Raw genomic sequence first — 7,357 nt, forward strand, 5'->3', positions numbered from 1 at the left:
CTCCACTCATCATCGTTTGGTTTATATAACTAAATAATTCTTTCTATCAAATAGAGGCTGAGAAGCCCAAACCTGCAGCCCTTGCTTCCCACTGAAGGCAAAGTAATTTACTTAGAGGACCAAAAGATTCAGGTCAAGGCCTAAGGATTCAGTGCACTAGCAAGCACATTGGTCTGAATTTTCCAAGGAAAGCAAAATGGGTGTGGCTTTTGCACCTGCGAAAGCATTAATTTCTAGGCACAAACATGCCTGGCCCCTGAGCTCCTGGCCCAGGAGGCTCGCCCTCAGCCCCTCCCCTGCTGTCTCCCCTCCCCTGCAGCCTCAGCTTGCTTGCTCCTCCGCCAGTGCAATGCTGCGGGAAGCGGGGCTGTGAGTTCCTGGGGCAGCACAGCTGCAGAGCCCGGCCTGACCCGGTGCTCTGAGCTGTGTGGTGCTCTGGACAGTGTGGTAAGGGGGCATGGAGCAGGGAGAGTTGGATAGAGGGTAGGGGAGTTCGGGGTGGGGGTCGGGGGCGTGGGTGTGGCTAGGGGTCGGGAGGGGAACAAGGGGTTGAATGGGGACAGGGGTCCGGGGGGGACAGTCAGGAAGGAGGGAGGGTTGGATGGGGTGGCAGGGGACAGTCAGGGGCAGAGGTTCAGGGGGCAGTCAGGGGACAGGGAGAAGGGGTGGTTGGATGAGGCAAGGGTCCCAGGGGGGCCATCAGGAATGAGAGGAGGGGTTGGATGGTGTGGCGAGGTCCAGGGGCAGTCAGGGGACAGGGAGCGTGGGTGTGTGGTTGGGGCACAGATCGCAGGGGGGGTCGTCAGGGAACAAGGTGGGTTGGATGGGACAGGAGTCTCAGGGAGGGGCGCAGATAGGAGGCGGGGATCGGGCCACGATCCCCTCCCCTAACCAGCCCTCCATACAATTTACGAAACCCAATGCAGCCCTCAGGCCAAAAAGTTTGCCTGCCCCGATCTATAGCTATATGTAGATATAGATGACATGAGTTTCCCAACATTGAACACAGACACAATACATAGGAGTGATGTAGATTATTTACAGACTCCTGTGAACATACTACATTAGTCTTTAGAGTAACTGTGGGCTATCTATGTTGGAAACAATGGTAACCCACTGACTGTGCACTACTTATTACCCATACCACGCTATCTCCAACAGAAATATTCAATAATTCATGTCACCGTAGTAAATATTTATATCTTATCCTTCAGAAAGTTGATATTCTGGCTTCATCATTTGACTACTATTATTTTTTATTTAGATCTTCTCCTGCACTTTCCAAAATAGCTTTTCTTTACTAAATTCATTGCTTTATATTCCCTCCATGTATATTCTTAATTCTCCTTGGAGGAAAATCACCCCTCCACAGATTGCTGCATCCGCCTTGTACTAGCACTTAAATTCCTTTTAATCCTTTTCTCTGGACAGGGATGAATTTCACTCAGTTACCAGATGTTTTATCACTAACTTTTTGTGACACTGACTATAACAACAGTCTGACAATCCATTAAAATACAAGAAGTTAAGGGAAATGTAGGTTATTATTCTCCAGGGTTACAGAAAACAATTCACACATTTTTGACAAACCTACAGATTTGAAATCACTTATTTGATGTGTAAATTGAAAGTGAACACATTAATTGCATTGAAGAATTCCTCTCCAGCGTCCCAGAGTTCTTTGACAATGGTATTTCACTACAGTGAAAGATCTACACTGCACCAGGTATGTCACCCTGTGTCTAAACGAAGGATAAAAAGACCAAGCACAGGCACATGCTTGTAAAAGGATGCTACAACCAGAGATGAGTGTAGTGTCTTTTCTTTTTCCAATGAAAAAATTTCTCATTCCACGTCCATTTTGAAATTTTTCATGAAAAAAATTGAATGAAAATTTTTCACTTTCACAGCAAAATTTTAAAAAGACAGTAATTTTAGTTTCATTTTTGTTTATTTCAACTTTAATAAAAAATTTGGTTTCATTACAATTTTTGAAATCTAAAAAAATTAGTTTTGCCTTCAAGTTTTGGATTTTTTGTAGGGGACAGGGGTCCCTCCTGTCTATCCCTGTTTTAATTTGGGGGGGGATAATAAACAAGTAAAATAAAATTGGAAAATCCCACTTTTTCAGACGTTTTTACCACTGGAAAAATTTGGGGGAAAAGAAAAAAAATCTTCATATACTTTCCAATTTAAAAAAGTAGAGGGGGCGGTAAATCATCAAGAAAGTGTTTTCCCCCTACTTTATCAGACTTATGCCCCCCGCCCAACTTTTTCCAAAATGTTGAGAAGAGAAAGTGTATTTTTCACATTTCTCAACTTTCCCAACTGACCTTCCAGTGGAAAAAGGGAGGTAAAGTGAAAAAAAGAGAAGGTAAGAGGGAAAAAACCCAGAACAAAAAACTGAAAACAAGATTTAGAAATAAAAGAAAATCGTGCAATTTGAAACTAAACAAAAAAAGTTGTTTCATTTCAAAATTTTCAGTTCAATAATTGAAATGTTTCATTTAAAATGACATTTCAATCAAAATGACATTTTTGTCAACCCCCCATTTTTCAGTAGAAAAAAATTCAGCCAGCTGTAGTCACTACTCCCTTACCCCTAGAAGCAAGAGTAGAAAATGTGAGGATTTGTGTCCCTCTGAGTCATAAGATTTTCCTTGGACAATGGTGCTTCATGCTAACCTTACAGTTCAATCTCTCCCATAGTAAGTTAGTAGAAAAGCTGGTTATAGCTTTTGTGAGTGGGTGGGCATTTCTGAGTTCTCATACCAGCTCCGACATTGACTTTTTGTGGCTAAACTTACCACTTAACCTTTTGTATCTCATTTTTCTCCATCTTTAAAATGGAGATAGTGCTTATGTAGCTACTTCCTTCAGGGGGTTTTATGAATATGAATTAATCAAAGCATATACAGCATTTCACAGATAAAACTCATAGATGTGCTAAGTAGTAGTATTATGGGTTTGTTTTCTAGTACTATATACTAAGCATTAGTATATAGTATATACTAAGTATATATTAGTATATACTAAGCATTAGTATATAGTATTTTTCCACCATACATATGCAGACACTCAACATGAGCCAGATTCCATAACCCGACTCACATTGAGCAATACTTCCTTATCAACTAAACTAATAGACTCAAAGGTCAGAAGGGACCATTATTATCACCTAGTCTGACAATGCAGGCCACAGAATCTCACCCATCCACTTCAATAACAAACCCCTAACCTATGTCTGAGTTATTGAAGTCCTCAAATTGTGGTTTGAAGACCTCACTCAATATTACTACTTATGTAAATGTTACTCAAAAGTGTGAGAATCAGGTCCTAAATATGTACAGACAATATTGGACCTGTACAATTATGCTTTAATTAAAAGAACGATCATTAGAAAAAAATAATCCAGACTATGTATACATTTGGCACTGCAAACTGATTAACTTTTTTTTAACACATACTAGAGTTTTCACCTTTAAAAAGCAAAAAGCATTTAATTTATGAAGCAACACAAGGTGGGTGAGGTAATATCTTTCACTGGAAGAAATTCTGTTCATGGAAAGGACACGCTTTCGAGCTTCACAGAGTTCTTCAGGACTGGAGAAGAAAACCGGTGTGACCAAGCTAAATACAAGGTGGGACAGATTATTAAGCAGAAGGGGTTCACATATGTTAAAGTGAAATAAAACAGTATTGTTAAACCAAGGGTGATTTATTAAAGAAAAGACCTTAATGAATCAGGCAGCATCTTTTTCTTGAAGATACTGTTGTTGCAACTGGAGTTGAACTGTGCAGTCTTTATATTTAAAGGGAAATCAATGTAATTGATTAAACAAAATAAAAGCTGCTCCCAAAGAACCTATTACTAAATCTGGCCGTTGAAATAACACTGTTTTTAAATCAAACTGATGAAAATCAGTGAGAGGTTCGTATGGCTAAACATGATAACTAAAATGTACAATGGAAAACACAATTATGCATTTTATGAAGAAAACATATGCCACCAGTTTGAAAGAGCTTCTTATCTTCCTGCTTCTTTCTCATGTAAACATCATCTCTGCAGTGAGCAATGTGCTGGGGGCCTTTATTTAACTGTAACATTTTAATGGATTTTTTTTCTTTTTCCGGAGGATACATGCAGCAGTCAATCAAATTATCATCAAAGCCCTATGCACAATGAAAATATCTGGCTTAGAATGTTTTTTGATGGCACAGCACACATATTTAGTTTTGTATACCTTTATAGTGCAGTCCTGAGCTTCCATCCTTTAATACTTCAACCTAATGCCTTGTATATTGGAAAAAATTTAGTAATGCCAGGAAAGAGCTAAAAGGCTATTTTTCAATTTTAGTAGCACCATTCTAGCCTGGCACTGAATTTCAGTTTTAATAGTTTTATCAGTCTTACAAAGGCTGACATTAGATATTTAAACTGGCATCCAGATCACCAATGTAAATGTACAATAGAATACTTGAAGGCATGGAATGAAATAAGTTATGCCCTCGCCTGATGTAAAACAATTTTTTTTTATCACACGCAGAGTTTCTGCTGCATAGATTTGTTTCAGGAGATTGTCTTTTTAAGAATACCATCATTTTAAAAAAATCAAAGTAATTGTCAAAGACACTATTAATTTTACATTTTTTTCTCTGGTAGTCATGATAAACAAGCTGTTTTTAATGTTTTCACACCTGCTAATAAACAATTTGGGATTTTCAAGCAGAATTAATTGTGGAATTTAAAGAAAGGATTTTAAAATTGAAAATATGGGTTTTGCCACTTGTTGTTATAGCTAAACTCTATGTGGCTTATGTCATAATTAAACTCAGGGGTAACATTTTCAATACATTATTAAGATTTTCATTAAACCTCATGTAGGGAAATATGTGCAACAAAAGCTAACACTTCAATAAAAATGATGATGTAGTTCATGATTATGCTACAGTAAAACTCAGATGGCTATCTCAGTATGTTTCCTTTACATTTGCCAGAAGAGCTGATTAAATGAAATTTTAAATGAAACTGAATGCTCAGAAATGTAAGGGCTCTCCACTTTGTGAAAGAATAACAAAAGGTACCTGCATTTATTAGGCAGTCAAAGCAATGGATTTTTGCTCCTGATTTATAAAACAATTAAATGAAATTAGATAGTTGCAAGGCCAGAGTTGGTTCTGGCCCAATATACAACACTGTGCATGGGAGGCTGAGGAAATATTCCTCAAGTTGTCATAGGAGACTTTGCTTGTTAATGAATCACTCCTAAGAATCTCAAAGAACAGTGAAATCGCATAATATGAGAAAGTTGTTACATTATATTGACCTGTCTCTGCTTCGACAGATGCAAATGCTGCTGCCGCTTCTGCTCCGCAACATACAATAAGATGCATTTTACTAAAGTCTGGAAAAGCTGCTCACTGATAATAGAGGACTAAATCCTGAAGTTCTTACTCAATTGTTTATTCAGTTTCTTACTCAGGCAACACTCCCATTGACTCCAGCAATCACTGAGTCAAAATGAAGTAAGGACTTTGAGATTTGGTCCAGTATGTGTAGGCGTTCTTAAGTAGATAGTGAGACTGTCACCAGTCAGTGCTTTTTGATCCATGATTTGGAGATGTCTACTGATTTTGATTCCAATAAGCTTTTCTGCCACATTCCTAGGCTTTTTATTAATAAAAAGTTCTCAGCTACTGATCCCGCATATTTCTTCTGTCAGTTTTAATTCATTATTTCTATCCCTTTAAGTCAGTGTTTACATAGTTTTTGTATTAGTATAACTATGTCTGTTAAGGGTGTGTTATTTTTATTGTATAATTATATCAGTACAACCCCTAGTGAGGCCATGATATATGATACTATAAAGGTGCTTTATGCTAGTTAAGTTTAGTACCCCTCCCAGATGGGAGAAGTTGTACCACTATAAAGCATTTTTATACCTGTATAAATGTAGCCCCATCAGGAAGGTTGTACAACTTGTGTATGTAGATGAAAATGTAGCACTTAGGTAGCTGGGAATTAGCTAGCTTCTATCTGCTTGGTACAGGCTCGTTATTAGGGCCCAGGTCCTCAAAGGCACCTAATTCCTATTGAAATAAATTCAATGAAATCATTTCAGTGGGAGTTGCATATCTAAATACCTTTGAAGAGTTAGGCCCAGAGCTCCATTAACTAGGGCTCCGTTGCTTAAAGTTAAGCCTATGCTTAAAGTGCTTTCCTGAATCAGGGTCTATTTTTTGGCCACTGGAGCCACTATCACAGGGAGCAAAGAAGGAGGAATGACTAAATTGGACTGTTGCCTGGAGTGAGTCACCAATATCTCACTTCTTGCCAGGACCTCACCTGACTTGCCTTCCCACGTGTCTTTCCTGATCTCTCTGTTAGTCCCAACCCATCCCTCAGGCTGGGAACCAGCAGGTGGGAGGCCTTAGTGTTTGTGGTTTATACGGTATTGTTTGATGTCTTATTCAGTTACCTGTTTGGGACTCTGACTGTATTTTCAGTAGCATGGACGAAAGTGGTAATTATAAATACAATTATTGGGACAACATTTCTAGATGTGGCGCACACACAACTCAATTTGGCTTTTTGTTTTGATACTTATCATTGCAGGAAACTCACCGAACAACACTCTGTTTGCAAGAGCCATCAAACTATCTCAGCTTTATGTTCCTATTAGTTAGCACTGTGGATTTCCTATGCCCTGACCCCATCCTGGGTGTGTAGAGTGTGGTTTCTGATCCCTATAAGGCAATCACTGTGAGAGCTTTCTTTACTGTCATCTCATACGGACCATAAGTGTCTTCCCCAACACCCACTGTACAGGTGGCCTTCTACAAGCAAACAGATTGCATAAGCCAAACTTTCTTCTCTGTGTCCTTGTCTGCAAACCCCTATGCATTTGATTTTCACTGGCACTGCCTGTACCGAACCACTGGTTCTATAGGCCTTACCCAGGCAGAAATGATATTTACCCAAATAGCAGAAATGGTGTGGGGAAATATCCATATTTTAGAGGTGGACCAAGGAGGAAGGGTTCAGATCCAGATAAGGTATAGCTGGGGGTCAAGAATAAAACAGATAAAGTTCAGGTACAGATCTGATTGCACTAAATTCTTACATCCTTGTGAAATTTCAAGCCCATATCGTGGAAGATTTGGGGCTGAAATCTACTGAGAATTTCAGCCACATCAAAAAGAAATCCAAAAAATCATCAATTTAGGACTTTGCGAATCAGCCTCATTATTTGCAAATATAGCTTGTATTTGAAAGTGGTCAAAAACTCTCACATACAAATAATTGCTGGTCTCTGGAGTACAGGCAAAATATCTGACTTCAGTATCCAGGTGCTTT

This window comes from Mauremys reevesii, linkage group 13 (assembly GCF_016161935.1).
Source record: "Mauremys reevesii isolate NIE-2019 linkage group 13, ASM1616193v1, whole genome shotgun sequence".
Taxonomy (NCBI): domain Eukaryota; kingdom Metazoa; phylum Chordata; order Testudines; family Geoemydidae; genus Mauremys; species Mauremys reevesii.